This window comes from Stenella coeruleoalba (genome assembly GCF_951394435.1).
Source record: "Stenella coeruleoalba genome assembly, chromosome: 10".
In the NCBI taxonomy this organism is placed as follows: Eukaryota; Metazoa; Chordata; class Mammalia; order Artiodactyla; family Delphinidae; genus Stenella; species Stenella coeruleoalba.
Genome location: NC_137156.1, coordinates 6,009,050 through 6,025,694, shown reverse-complemented (window position 1 = coordinate 6,025,694; position 16,645 = coordinate 6,009,050). Strand labels below are relative to the sequence as shown.

The window sequence follows — 16,645 nt, the reverse complement described above, 5'->3', positions numbered from 1 at the left end:
ACAACAGTCATAGGAAATATACAATCCAGACTGAGAATTTATAAAATGGTCCCAGAAGATGTTACTGGAATTAAGTGGAAGATAGTACCCACCATACCTATACCCTTTTCATCTTTGCCTGTATTACGTGAAGGAAAGAAGTGGTCTTACAAGTGAAAGGTGGCACAAAGAAATTATTTGTGGTCTAAAATATGTGGGGGTAAAACACAAAGAAGGTAAGGTGCAAATGTGATAATAAATACTGACGATGTTTACTTTGGAGAATGTAGTTATCGTGGCTGTGGCTTCGACCTTCGGTAGTCCAGAAACTACCTTGTCATTTCCCTACACACAATATGAAATGAAGTTCGGTGCTCTGCCTACAAGAGTGCTCCATGTCACTCCTATTACAGCTTTGCGTTTTATTCCCACAGAATGCCAAGAACTTCCAAAACGCATACCATGCAAATGTCTTGGGTGACTTTACCACACATTTATATTGCAAGGTAATCAATAAATTATTATTTCAATATTTATTGGAATCTCAGAATAAGAAAGAAGACAGATTATACAAATCCATCTTCTGTGATTAATGGACGTTCCAGCAGAAGGCATACACTGATGGAGTAGGTCAGTATGCAGACTATATTACTGAATATTTCAACCTGGGTTGTAAATATAGTATCTGTTTCTCTTAGGGACTGTCACACTGAGTGCAGTATAAAAGGCAATAAATTTCAACAGATTAATTAACTCTTTGGTTACTGGGGCTGTGTGTCACCTATCCTGGCACCTAATAAAAATTCCTTTAATGCCAAGCCATGAAGAAGGGCCTCTTTGGAAATGAGTTATTAACAGCATTTCGTGAATAGATGGAGAAATTGTAGCCAAGCCATTTAAGTGTCATAAAGTACGGCAAAGGCTGCTGGAGGCCTCTGAGGGACGCCAGGTAATACCATAACAATCAAATCTGAGATGGAAGAGGGATTGAGCTGTCCGCTCAGAATTTTTATATTGTCAAAGAGCAGCGAGGAAATAATGTGATCAAGAAGCGAATTAACCTTGTGTGTGAAAGAAAGGGGATGATCTGATGGAAAAGGCAGTAAAGTAAAAATCACTCCATAATGCCCACATCGCAGGCGAGTCATGAGGGGCTCCTAATGTCTGCAGGCTGTCAGAGAGCTGATCCAGACCTCTAAGCACCATAAACCCATTCCCTGCATTAGCCTGTAATTGGAATACATTTATTCATGCTTTTTTAGTTCTTCGGGGTCCCCGTGTTGTATACCCACCGAGCATTAATTCCCATAAATGTTCTATCTTTGCAGACTCCTGCAAGCCGCTAGACATTCTAGGGTGGGAATTAACATTCAGCAAGGGAGGAAGAAAGTGCTGTGCACGTAGTACAAGATTTGAATCCATCTCCCATTTTGTACTATGTTGTTTAATTTAGCACCTTGACTGCCTCCCCCCAAATATCCTTTGGATGCTTTTGATGAATGTCTAGTCATCATGTTTTGTCAAGTTTTATATTTCAAGGCAAGAGTTCCTACAAGAAGAAAATAATAAAGACTAACCAATTGATTTTAATGATGCTAGGATAACGATCTTTCAAAATGTAAATTTCACTTTTTTATTTGAGGTTGCATCTTAAAAATGATACTTTTCTATGCATAACCCCCATATCACGTAAAAATAATAAAATTTAAATCAATATTTTTTTCCTGATAACAGTACCTTTAGCCTAAATCACTTAGTAGAACCAAACCCAGCAAATACTATCAAGTAGGTGCCTAGCATACAGAGCATCTACCATAGACGAAGCACTGCTTTAAATGCTTTATGTACATTAACTAAGGTGACCTTGATGACAACCCTATGAGGTGGGTACTTTTACTACTATCTCCATTTTATAAAAATTAGGAAGGTGGAGCACAGAGAGGTTAAGTAAATTCCTCAAGGTCACACAGCTGATTTGAAACCACAGAAATCTGGCTCTAGCAGTCTGGATTTTTAGCCACTTTGCAAATTGTTTCTCCGAGAAATAGTTAATAGATCCAACATACTGCTTAAATTACTCTCCCTAAACAATGGATATTTTATTTGTACTCTAATAATTAAAGTTACATAGGAATGTGCATAAATGTGTGCACTGTTCTCGGGGATTTTACACCTTGGGCGGTCCCTCATTTCTCCTGTATTGTCAATCATCCTCTTCTTCTATGAGGGAAAGTTCCCATTAGCATAGAGATGTGCTCTGGTGTCTTCTGACTTTAGCCCCATCTCCTGATCCTACATCCCCTTATAGCTACCCTTACCGCCTCAGGGCCAAACTCCAAGGAGTTGTATTTGCATGCTGTCTCTAATCACTCAGGCCCCATGAATCCTTTGTCCTCTTATGAATCCACCTCCTTCCTCAGCATCCTGTGCTAAACCCAAAGGTCACTTATGCATCCTCATTTAGTTCAACCTTTTGGCAAAAAGGACACAGTTAACCACTCCCTCCTTGAAATGTGCTGCCTTTGCGGCTTCCAGGATGCCATCTTCTGCCTGCCCTCCTCTCCCCTACTTACCCGGGTTTCCCTTCACTGGCTCCTCTTGCACCCAGATCTGAGATGTTGAGGTTCTTCAGATTTGGCTGTGGGCCTGCTGTCACCTCTCATCCACTCCCCTGTGCTCAAGTCATCAACTACATGGATTCAAAAACCATCTTTCTGCTGATGACGCTTACATTTTTATCTCTTTTTGCTCCAAATGTAAATAGCCAACTGCTCCCTGACGTCTCAGTGTGTATGTCTTAAAGACATCTCAGATTTAACATATACCGAATGGAACTCTTGATTTTCCCCACATGACCTAAAAAAGAAAAAACAAAAACAAAAAAAAAAACAGTACCTTCCAGCTAGTGGCTTAAGCCAGAAATCGAGGTGTCATCCAAAGCCCCTGCCATCTCATCTGCCAGACACTGGTTTATGTGTGATATTTTATTCAGTTCTGGCCACCAACTGTGAGGGAGAGATATTCCTTATCTGTAGAAACACACACAGGAGGAAATGCCTCTCTCGTCCGGGTAATGACTGAAAACTGCTGCCACAATTTTGTGGTTCTGTGAGGGGCCATCGCCGACCTGGTACAGAGGGCAGAACAGAAAGTGCCCAGCACCTGGGGATGTGACTGCACCACAGAACTGACCAAGCCCCACCTGTGCACTTCTTAGTAAGGGCGCCAATAAACTCTTCACCGTAAGATGCTTTTCACTGGGTCTTACGTTATTTGAAGCCAAAAGCAATCTGCCTGACACATCCCTTTCCTATCAGTTATCTGCACAACAAATTATCTCACACATCCCTTTTCTATCAGTTATCTGCACAACAAATTATCTCAAAACTTAGCGGTTCAGAACAGCAATAAATGTGGTATGTCTTAAAGTTTCTGGGGGTCACGAACTCCGAAGTGGATTAGCTGGGTGGTCCTGGTTTGGGGTCTCTCAGGAGGCGGTGGATACTATGTTGACTGCGGCTGAGTCAACTGGAGGCTTGACGGGGCAGGTGGACCCACTTCCAAAATGGCTCATTCTCATGGGTCCTTCACAGGCATAGCCTGGCGCTTGCTCGGGGGCAGGGGAGGGGGGGTCTCAGTTCCCTCCCACAAGGGATTCTCCACAGGCTCCTAGCTCATGACATGGCAGCTGACCTCTCTCCAAATGATCGATCCAAGGGAGAGCAAACCAAGTGGAAGCTATTTTTTTTTTTATGACCATGCCTCAGAAGTCACAGAGCATCACCTCTGCCACGTTCCATTCATTAGAAGAGAATCACGAAGTCCAGCCCAGATTTAAGGGACGGAAATTAGTCTCCATCTTAGGAAAAGATGCGCAGACATATTTTAAAACCATCACATGCATCTCTTCTCACTGCATTCTAATGCCAGTGATCTTTCAGCTTCTAGAATTTGAAGTCCTTTCCACCTCAGAGCTCTAGCACATATGACCACGATTACCTGGATCGTTCCTCCTTTGAATTTCTCTCCTTCAGGCTGGTCCTCCCTCAACACCTTTCTGAAGTTGCTTCCCCACCCCATCCATTTCTGTCTTGGCCCTTTGTTTCTTTCCTTCATCACAATTTACTGTTACTTGATTTTACTTTTTTGTTGGTCTGTATTCACCCCTTGGAAATACATTTCATCTTTTTTTTGTCCACGCAGCATGTGGGACCTTAGTTCCCTGACCAAGGATTAAACCCGTGCCCCCTGCAGTGGAAGCGCGAAGTCTTAACCACGGGACCGCCAGGGAAGTGGTTACCATTACATCCCCAGCATCTAACAAAGTCTGTCAGGTAGCAGGCACTCAAAAACAGAGCGAATGAATGAATGAGAAAAACTTGGGCATGCGTCCACAAAATGGTTTTGAACAGTGGCATCTGCACAACCATTCAGGGGAAGATATCTAAGATGAAAAGGAGCTCAGGAAGTTCGACATGCAGAGAGATATTATAGCTATCTTTAGCTATAATAAAGCTAAAGATTCTATTCTTTTGAATATTCAAAGGACTATCCTTGGGAAAAAAGATTAAATTTCTTCTTTCTGATTCATGGAGTAGAATTAGAATGAATGGGTATAAACTATGGGAAAACAGAGTTTAGTTCAATAAAAGGAAGACTTTTCTAATGATTAGAGTTACCTAAAAAAAATGAAACCCATTGATCTGTAAGAGAGTAAGCTTCCTATCATTTAAACATATGCTCTAAGACCACCTGCCTTCAATGTCAGAGAAGAAATTCAGATATTGGCGACCGATTGGACCAGAGGACTCTAAGCTCCCTTTGTACATTCTAGGACTCTATAATATAAGCCTTAACAAAATATACATTAAAAACTTTCCTACTAAAAAAATTTTTGAGATGTAATAATGAGATAAACATCCATAAGAAAAGATTTCTCTCTACACTCTCATGCTCTTGGAGATTTTGATTACACAGAAAATGAAATTAAAAAATTATTTTTTACGATTACAAAAGGAGTGTGTTTATTTTCAAAATCTAAATCCTGTCATATATTGATGAAATATTGATTTCAGAGCTAAAGAGGTTTTAATTGAATGTTTCACCATGAGGCATATTTTCTAATGTCCTTTGTTTCTGGAAATAATAAACTATGTTAGCTACAGTTTTTACTTCTGCATTTACTTAATCTTTTAAACATCACATAAGGGAAAAAATTATTCTTCAGAAAATAACATAAATGGCCTTCAAAATGTGAATGGATAAACAAGCTGTGGTACATTCATACACTAGAATATGATTCAGCGATAAAAAGAAATGAGTTATCAAGCCATGAAAAGATCTGAAAGAACTTTAAATGCATATTGCTAAAGAAAATAAGTCAATCTGAAACGGCTACATACTGTATGATTCCAACTATACAACTTCTGGAAAAAGTAAAACAATGAAGACAGTAGAAGATCAGTGGTTGCCAGGGGTTCGTGGGGGAGGGAGGGAAGGATGGATAGATAGGTAGGTGGAGCACAGGGGATCTTTAGGGCAGTGAAACTGCTATGTTAGGCGCTTTAAATGGTGGATACAGGATATGTCTTTATACATTTGTCCAAGTCCACAGACACCAAGAGTGACTCCTAATGCAAACTATGGACTTTAGTTAATGATAATGTATCCATATTGGTTCATCAATTGTAATAACTATACCACTCTAATGCAAATGTTAATATAGGGGAAACTGGGTGGGGCATATGGGAACTCTTTGTACATCTGCAAAAGTGGATAATAAGAGACTGTGATAATTTGGTGTAACCCATATGGTATTAAGCATTAAGGTATGTAAAGACAGAGAATGGGGAGGAGAATGAAACAATAATGAGGTTAAAACGTATATCCAAAATTTGAAGGACTATAGAATTTGTAAAAAAAAAAACTGTAGAAGAGGATACAATCCAGCCTAGTGAAACCAAATGACTGAAGGTTCAGAAAGAGAAACACGATTAGGGAGTGTATTGCCACTAATAATGAGTATTATAAATATTCATGTAAGATAGCCTTAGCTGAGCTTATGATTTACTGAAATATTCAACACATATTTGCTTGGGTAAAACACTGTGATAATTAGACATCAACCCTGCTCTCAAGAAGCTTGCTGGAAACTGAGAATTACATGATTTCATAAAATAAAAAACAGAATAGGAAACTGATCTGGAAATATATTAAGATACCGCTAACATTGGCTGTCTTAGGAGAGGGGAAACTAAACCAAATGAGACCAGGGGTATGTGATCAACTTTTCATCACATATGCATCTGCAACTTCTGAATTTTTAACTATGTGGATATATTTCATAATCATAAAGAAGATTAAAACTTAAAGAAGACAGTAAAATTAAAATTATATAAATATTTAAATAAAGAATCCCGAAATACCAGAATAAAACATGTCTGGGGCATTTTCTCTGACCAGTAGTCTGAAGCATAGCCTATTAATTAAGCACAAAAGAAAAGGAAACAATTCAAGTTGAGTTCAATCCTCAAATTGCTGACTTTCTTCCAAGGTTCAGATCCAGATGAAGACCCACCCCTACATTTACATGAAAGTGGAGGACGAAAATAATCCTTTTGTTTGAGTCTCAAAATCACATTCCTATACTAAATATCACTACCTCTAAATTCGCATACCTTTAGATAGTTCAACCATCCAGAACTACATTGTGCATGTATGTTCTCATTGGAGCTTTCAAGAAAATTTAAAAGTATGGCATCGCTGCCCATTTTAGCAATATCAGTAACTAATGTGCTCCAAGATCTAAAGAGATTAATACTCAGAAATCCATTTTTAAAGGTAAGACAAAATAACCTTCAGACTGTACTCTTTTGTGAACAGCCATAAAAAATGTTTCTTCCGTTGTTGAGGTTCATAATGTGATTGAATGACTCTGAAATATTCCAATTATTCTTAATAAGTCACAAACCAATGAATAACACACCTCAGATGTCCAAGGCAAACCCAGTCAATCTGGGAACTTGTAATCTGGTATAATCCCAATGGTAGCTTTGGCAATCATTCACTCAACTAAATTTATTACAGACCATTTGTATTAAATAACTGTACCAACTATCAAGTTACAAACAGAATTGAGTTATTCAAGATACTCTATTCCAACTCCCTCACATACAAATCTGTTCGTTCAGCTCATATGCGTTAAGTGCCCCCTATACAGAAAGTACTACATAAGACAGTAAAGGTAAACAGAAAACATGGTCACTGCCTTCCTAGAGCTCACAGACCAGTAAAAGGAGAGAGAGAGAGAGAAGCATGGAAACTGGAAAACACTGTGATTAGTGTTCTAATAGAAGCAAACAGAAGTGAGTATAAAAACTGTGGTAGCACACGAGATGGGATTGTTAACCTACTCAGCAAGGGGACAATGGTGAGGGCTCTTGGGAAGGATGCTACTTCTCAGTTATAGAGTGTGACAGTGGCAGAGCCTTGCTAGAATTCAGATCTCTGGATTTCCAGGCAGTATTCATTTTGCTACCCTTGTTCCCTAACAACTTGATCAAAGGTCATCAATACTGTAGCTATAGCACACAAGTACATGAGGGAGTAATTTAAGCAATGTTTTAAAGCCGTGTCTTGCTAACAATCACCTACTACACAGAGTGAAAACGGATCTTTTAAACAACTCTAACCTTGTACCAAAAGCATTTAACACTCACACACAGGTAGAGCATGATATATATGTGTGTGTACATGTAGTTTCACATAGAAGTTAATAAAAACACACAGCTAGTAAGAAGTGTTATTTCCAAACCACAAGTCCAATTCAGTCTATTTACAATCACTTTGGTACTGAAAGTTTGTTAACTAACCAGCTGTCAGACTGTATTGCTACAAAACCCTTTATCCCAGCAGGACACTTAAATTAGAAGCGAGGATGAATCTTTTCCATATTGGCATCTCTTATTCAACAGAATGTGTTTCAGAGGGATTACCTGGCTTAATGCAGCTAATTCAATACAAAACTGAGTTTGCTACTCAGACTGTCCAAATACCCTAGCCTCCTCAAATGTGTGCAAAGCAGTTAAAACCTCTGATGTTATGTTTGGTAAGAATTAAGGTACTCCAGCACACCAAATGTTAATTCCCAACGGGTAGCAAAAGACCAAATTTGGCAATGTAATAGATAACTCTCACTATTTCCGATAACTGGAAATTCTGTGTCAATCCACTGGCTTTTAAGGAATGACGACACTGTACTTCCGTCCCAGAACCAATAGCAATAATAATGGATAATAATCAGTGGGTATTACCCCCAAACCATTTTAATGAGAAGATGCAGCTTGCGTACAACTCTTGGTATTCTCAAAACTCTTTTGAATAATGACCTTTAATATAATATGAGAATGCCACTTTATTTTTTTAAATGGCTTTAAGATAATTTGAGTCTTATTTGCAGGGTAATGTGCACTACATCTCCCCAGAATCGGGTTTTCTTCACCGAGGTTATATTCAGTAGCGTGCCCTTGGAAACAGAGCCTGTGTCTCATGTTTAAGTGCATGTGGTGTCAGCTATTCCCTGGTCCCTATATTGCCACACATGTGAATGGAATTTCTCCTGTTATCGCATAAGCCTGAAAAATACACTGTTTTTATTCCATTCTTCCTAGCAAACTTAAGACAAAAAATTAGGGGGGAAAGGTAAGGGAAAACACCATCTTCTACATGATAGCATGCCAAAGAGGAATAAATCAAAATGCTACAATTTTTCTCCAAGTAGTTGGTCCCCAGCCTTTTTCCCCTGATGAATCCAGTATACTATTGTTACAAGATGTTTTAAGTAATATTTCTCTTTCCATTTTAGTCCTATTGCAGATAATTTAAATGTCTAAGTGAATGAAAGCTAGCCATTCTACTTCAAAAAGAATTTACATTGCAGTTAAGACCTAAATCACATTAAAATAATCACACACAGTATAAACAGAGTAACAGAGCCTTTGTTCGAATTAGATAATCAAATAAATGGATATATATATATCCAAAGAAATGAGAAGCTTATTTTATGAAAGGCTGTTGTGATGAAATTAAACTAAAGGCAGCTGAATCATGGTCACATATTATAGAGTTGTAATGAAAACTGATTAAGAGAATTTCAGAGGTGGGGAGGGATTTGCTAAGAGGGTATTGGGGAAAGAGACTTTCTAAATCCAACAGTTCTATTAGCAATTTATGGACTTGATTATACCTTCTAACTGAACACTAATCCAGTAAGAACTCCAGTAGAAAGACTCTAAAATTTTGTGATATGGGGTAATCAGGGTGGCAACCATCAGCATAATAGACATGATCCAAAGAACCAGCAATTCATGGTAAACATAGCTGAGTAACACATTTGTCATAAGAAAAGACAAAATCTCATTCTTAAGACTAATTCAAAGAACAGAGAAAATCCTTCACATTAAACCACATCCTTGATTTATTGGTCATTGATTACAATATTTCAGTTTCAGGGCTTTAGCTTTTAAGCTGAAAGAAGTAATTTCCTTAAAACTTATATACAATATCTTAAAAGATTAAAGAAAACAGCCATATCATTTACCTATCCAGGTTTTATTTAACTGTATTTATTCAACTGTAGAAACTTCTCTAGAGTACAGAGAAAACAGAAATAGGTAAAAACCTACCTTTCTGTCATGAATTGGTCCAATATTAGTTACAAAGAGAAATAGAACAGAACAAATTTCCTCCTGGTTCTTTAATTCTTTGTTTCTTTGAAATGCAAAAGTATAATGTATTTAGAAAGCAGTTTCTATGTCAAGGAATGAATATTATTTTACATATTAAGTATATCTATATATTATGCTATTAATTTCTTGGAAGAGTTTCATTATGCATTTTGCAAGCGAGTTGAGATTTTTACCTACTTTCTAGTATTAAATATAACACATTGCCTCAACTGCAATTTTAACTAACCAAATATTAGAGTGACTTCCACAAATCAGGCTAATATTGTAATAAAAGCTTGCACCTTATCAGAAGTCAGTAAAAAAAAAATCTAAAAAACAAACAATAATGTATCTTATGGTCAAATGAAAGCTTCGATACTAACTATAAATTTTTAATTTATTTAATTGTATCAATGGATCAAAACTTATCATTTGCATAAAAGCATCTTGGGCAAAATTTCCTGACAGAGAATTCCTTTAATATTTCTCCCCTTAGAATAGGTAAAAGACTGATTTGCCAGGCACTAGGTTCTGCTAAGTGGTGACTGTTTTATTCCAAAGATGCAGAGTAGCCATCTAACCACTGCTGCAAGGTTGTCTCCTAAGACATCAATGTGAGAGGTCCTGAAGATGTACAGTGTGGTGCCCTGGCTAAGGACACACCCAAAAGTATGTCTCTGGAGGGCCATTTCTATTGATTTCATTTGAAAATACAAGCAATCAATTTTATTGAGGAATTTAAGTTTAGCTTGCTTTAAAATAATATACTTGTAACTGTTAAATGGTCACAATCTATGTCCTGAAGACATATGAACAATAAGAACAAAACTCCACAAGAATAATGTTCACCTTTGGTAGGTCCTAAGCAGCAGACTTCTCATTGGAAACAATGCAAGCAGAAAGATCCTCTGCTGAAACATCTTTAAAGTATTGAATGGAAAACATCTATCATCCTAAAATTCAAAATCCAACAAAAATAACTTGCAAAAACAAAGGCGAACTAAAAATTTCATCAAAAAAGCAAAAATTAACTCAAAATGGGATCACAGATCTAAATGTAGAACCTAAACTATGAAACTTCTCAAGGAAAACAGAAGAAAAATCTTTGTGACTTCGGGTTAGGCAAAGATTAATCAGATATGACACAAAAAGCATATCTACCAAAAAAATTATAAATTGAACCACATTAAAATTAAGAACTTCTACTCTATAAAAGATGCTGTAAAGAAAATGATAAAGGAAACCTCAACATGGAACCTCAACATATGTTCAGGAACATATTTCAAAATCTCATTTCTGATCAAAGGATTTGCATGTATATAGATATAGATACATATAACTGTAACTATATATAACTATATATATATATAAAACTATATATATATATATATATATATATATATATATATATATATATATATAAAACTCCCAAAATGAATAGTAAGAAAACAAGCAAACCAATTCTTTTAATGGGCAAAATATTTGAGCAGACACTTCACCAAGAAATACAGAAGATATACAGGATGATATAGGATGCCAATAAGCATATGAAAAGATGTTTGATATCACTAATCATTAGGAAATTGCAAATTAAAACCACAGTGAGATAATACTACACACCTACTAAAATGGCTAAAATTCAAAAGAGTGACCACACCAAGTGTTCGCAAGGATGGGGAGCAACCAGAATTCTTACGTGTTGCTGGTGGGAACATGAGATGGGACAACTACTTTGCAACAGTTTAGCAGTTTCTTAAAAATTTAAATAAACACCTACTATATGACCCAACCATTCCACTTCTAGGTATTTAACCAAGAGAAATGAAACCTCTGTCTACACAAAGACTTGTACATGAAGGCTCAAAAGCAGCTTGATGAATAACAGCCAAACCTGCAAACAACCCGAACAGTCCACGAACAAGTGGAATGATAAAGTGTACACTGCATGCAACTGAATATTACTTAGCAGTAAAAAGGAATTAACTATTGATAAACACAACAACATGGGTGGACAGCAAAATAATTAATCTCAGTGGGAAAAGGCAGACAAAAAAAGCATATAAGATAGGTTTCCACTTATTTAAAATTCTTAAAATTTCAGACTAATGGATAGTGATATAAAGCAAATTAATGGTTGCTTGCAGAAAGGGTAGCAGCAGGGTTGGGTCTGCGGGACAGAATATAAACGGACAGGAGGAACCTTTGGAGGTACTAGGTATGCTCATTACCTTGATTTTGGAGATGTTTGTATGTATCTACATACATCAAAACATCAAATTGTGCACCTTAAGAACATGCAGATTGTCAATTATTCTTCAATAAAGTTGTCAAAAAGTATACCATCAATCAAATTGGTCATGGTTCTGAATGCTCGTATTCTTGCTTTATAACTGTAAATTATTTTGACTTTATTTGTCCTTATTGATTTCATTGCTGTGTGTCTATTTTAACCCTACTGCATGCAGTAATGGATATTTTTGCAACAGTATGTTTAGGCTAAATTTTAAAAACAGTAACATGAGTCTATGCATGCACTGCAATTCCAATATTAATCATTCATATCCACAGTTAAATATTGATATGGGGGTTTTCTAGCTCTCATGGTGAGCCCTGAGTTGACAGCTAGCTGACCATGAAAGTTTAAAAAAAAAAAAAAAGCCAGGAAAATCCCCCAGCCTTATAAGTACAATTGTCCCTTTCCCATTCAAGTGCCACAGCAACCACGAAGATGAATGATTCATCTTCATATTCAATCCACCACAGGTAGGAAGCGCCTTAGTAGCCCTGATGCCATAGCACACCAGGAAGTACCCCTGTCGCCACCTGACTGCTGAGCGACCCAGTTCCAGAGAACTGAGACGCTGCATTTGAGACTTTCTTCTTACACCAACCTTCGTAGCTTGGTTTTCCCCCAAAGCTTAACCTAAGACAACTACTTGTGTGCAGCCAGGTCATTTGGGAGGTAATCCTAGTAAGAAGCAGTAAGGGAATGGGGAGAAAGAGATAGAAGATGATACCAGAGTGTGTTATTGAAGTTGCTGCTGTGGGCAACCAGAACTCAGTTTCACCAGGACCTCTGAAGAAGCATGGAGAATGGTCTTACAAAACTATCTTGTTACAGGCTGAAAGACAAGAACCTTTACCCATTGGCTACTGTCTCCTGATTGAAAGCTGACCCAGGAGTGTTAACTCACCAACACTTCAAAGCTGTGCATGGTGTGAGCTGAGAGAGCTACTGCTGGCCTCGGGTAGGCAAAGTCAGAAGCGCCTCGGGGCAGAAAGCAGAGCAGCCTGGCAAAACGCAGAGGAGAGAAGCTGTCAGAGAGAAGAGTGGAAGCTTGCGTGAAACTGTCCCCCCAGTGAGTCAGAAACTAGAAAGGATGCTGAGCATATGAGTCAGGACACCAAAGGCTTTTGACACAACAGGACTATGAATTTCTTAGAAGTTATAACCAATTCATAGCTGCACATCTTTAATTTTGTTTGGCAACAAGGGTTATCACAGGGGGAAATGGGCAGCAATGTACCAGTCAGTATTGGTTAAATGCGTCCTCTATAACAAGTACTTCTCCAGATCATCTCTCATACAGCTCATATGTGACCTGTAAAAATATGTCACTGACTGTATTACTTCGCCAGGACTGCCACAACAAAATACCAGATTGGGTGGCTTAAACAACAGAATTTATTTCCTCACAATTCCAGAGGCTAGAAGTTCGAGACCAAGGTGTTGGCTGTGTCTTCACATGGTCTCCCCTCTGTACATGTCTGTATCCACATTTCCTCTTTTTATGGGGCCACAAATCAGATTGGATTAGAGTCCACCCTCGTTATTTCATTTTAACTTAATTACCTCTTTAATGAGCCTATCTTCAAATACAGTCACATCCTAGGGCACTGGAGGCTAGAACTCAACATATGAATTTTGTGGGAGACACAACATTGTCCATTACATTGACCTTTATATTAAAAAATATTTATAATATTTAATTAAAGTACTACTCATTTGATTTAATAAAAAGTTTACCCTGGATTCCTAAAGAGCAATTCCCATAATAAATAAACTCTTTGAGTATCAAAAGACAATAGTCATGCTAATCTTTATGATTAGGTTTATAAAAATTACTGATGACTAGTACCCACTTATATATTTATATATATAATTTATTTTATTTCTTGTTTTATATATATATGTATCTATGTGGTGGTTTAAAACATTATGGCTGGGCTTCCCTGGTGGCGCAGTGGTTGAGAGTCCGCCTGCCGATACAGGGGACACGGGTTCGTGCCCCAGTCCGGGAAGATCCCACATGCCGCAGAGCGGCTGGGCCCGTGAGCCATGGCCACTGAGCCTGCGCGTCCGGAGCCTGTGCTCCGCAAACGGGAGAAGCCACAACAGTGAGAGGCCCACATACCACAAAAAAAAAAAAAAATTATGGCAAAGAATTAAATAAACATAACTTTATAATGAAGCACTGTCATAGCTGAAATTGGGATAGTTTTAGAAAGTGAAACTATTCGATTTTCTTCTTTCTTCATACATAATACCTTTAGACTTGCAACGGGAATTGCAGGGACATTTAATCCAGCTGGTTCTTTGTGCCCTATTATTTTCTTTGTCCTTCATGTATATGAGAAAACTTAAAATGCATGTGTCACTTATGCTTTATTTAAACATTTAATTCTCTGCTATTTTCGATATTTTCTTTTTCATGGTTTAAAACAAATTCCAACTATTCTCTAAATATATTTCCTGGTCAGTCTGGAATTGACAGTATCTGATGGATACAATCTAAGAAGGATGGGATTTGCTGGTAAAGAGGGAAAGATAAACTAGCCTTGATGAGGCAAAGTGAATTTTCAGAGATGTGCTATTAGCAGTTTCCTATTTTGGTTATACTTTTAGAGGTCAGCATCTAGAACTACTGTAGATTTGATTACTGCCTTGTCTAGTGTCTCTGTTTACTTTGGTTGACTCTGCTCGGACTACCCTTCCCCCCCACTTTCCCCCTTTCCAAACAGCCCCCACCCACCCAGTGTGAATCCTCATCATCATTTAAATTCCATCGTCTAAAGGAAGCTTTCACAGACCACTCCAGGCAACATGTGACTTCTTCTGAATTTCCTTATTACTATCCTAACACTCATTTGGCACTTATTCATTCACCAAGTATTTACTGAGTGCTGACTGTGTACTGGAGCGCTCTGTTCTAGATGACGGCAGTACCGCTGTGAATAAATGAGACAAAAGTCCTGCTCTCATGGGACATTCCAGTAGAGCCAAAGAGGTAAGGGAGACACAGACAACAAATGTGTGGAAAGTGATCATATAAAGCAGTGGGAGGACTGTGTGTGTGTGTGTGTGTGTGTGTGTGTGTGTGCGCGTGTGTGTGTAGGGTTAGCTCTCCTAGATGGACAGTCTGGGAAGAACTGTCAGGTCAAGTTACATTTGAGCAGCTACGGAGGAAAGTGACAGGGCACGTTCCGTGGGTACCTGGGAGGGCAGCGGTCCCCGCAGAAGGAACAGTAGGTCCTGAGTGTTCTGCTTGGTGTGCTTGGACAGGGTCTGATGAACTCTGAACAGCAGCTGTAGATGTGGTTTATCCAGACTGAGCTCTTTCTTAGAAGCCATGGTGAGGCTTTTGAATTGTAATCTGAGTAAAATGGTAAAGGGTTCTGAGCAGAGGAATGGTATGTACTGGCAGGTTCTAAAAGGATCATTCCAGCTGCTGAAAGGAATTGGAAAGTAGAGAAATAAAGGGGAAGTAGAAAGGCGGGCCAGAAGACTACCGTAATTATCCAGGTACAAGGAGATGATACCTTAGAACACCTCTTGTACTGTAAGTTGTTTTATGCTAACATTTACCTTTTCCTGTGTACCTGTAGCTCCTTGAGGGCAGAGAGCTTCTATTTCTAATTTATGGATTACGGGCATGACCCATGCTGTATAAATGCAGTAGCATTAAATCCACGTTATCCAGGCAACAGCATGGCATCATTGGAAGGCTACCATTTACTATTTCTTTAGGAAGTTTAAATTCTCTAAGCCGTAGTCAACATTTGAAAAATTCGACCTAACAAGGATTAAATGAAAATGCCCAACCAGACCCACCATTTACAATAGGAGATGCCTGGTGTGCTTCCAATTCATTCCTTTCCCAGGAATCCAAAGCATATGCTCTCAAAAAGCTTCCTTCCTTATAGTAATCTTTGTCTTCCATATCATTTTAGCGTTACCCCCAAATCAATTCATCACCGATCCCATCCCGGTTTGTACATCACTGCATCTCAGTGATTGTAGATGCAGCCCTAACTGTAGGGTAAATGTATAGTTTGGGAGCTGGTAGAGCCGTGGGATTTACGTTCTGAGCAGTAAGTGGCACTGTCCAAACATTCATGAAAAGGACCGGGGATGCTGTAGCCACCAGCTGAATTATTACGTCAGAAGCAACCCAAGCGTTACTTGGGTTCACCTTCCCCGGAAAGCAGGTAAAACATAGAAGCAGAGAAAGGTACTGTGACTTTACCCCATCTCATTTGGATCAAGCAGAGGGAACCCCAACGGTGTCTATACTCGGGTTCAACGTTCTCCACTGGGCCTCCTCAAATTCCAGCGCACGCCCACTGGACGGGAAGGCGCCACCTGCGTGGGCGCCCACGGGGACCGGGGGACCGGGCCCTGCAACCTGGGGGGCTGCACAGGCTCGAGGAGCACGCTTCGGAAGATGAGACCACTCCACCCGACAGGCGCTCACCGCCCCGACGCGGCGTTTAGCGCGCGTAGTAGCTCACTCCCGGCACCGCAGGCCCACCTCATCGGCTCCGGTCCAGCGCCCCGGAGCTGAAGGCGCCTGCGCGAGACGTGACCGCGCCCCCTCCGCCAGAGACCGGAGGCCGGCGAGGGGGCGGGGCCGCGCGAGTGCGCACGCGCCGACGGACAC

General features: G+C 39.1%; 1 long non-coding RNA gene across 1 annotated transcript; it reads right to left on the bottom strand.

Annotated features, from left to right (window-relative positions):
- Positions 1–619: 619 nt before the first annotated feature.
- Positions 620–16,528, bottom strand: LOC307192984. Its single transcript, XR_013830201.1, has 3 exons — positions 16,232–16,528; positions 12,899–12,995; positions 620–2,835 (listed from the first exon to the last, which is right to left on the bottom strand). It is a non-coding gene; the product is annotated as an uncharacterized lncRNA (long non-coding RNA).
- Positions 16,529–16,645: the final 117 nt, after the last annotated feature.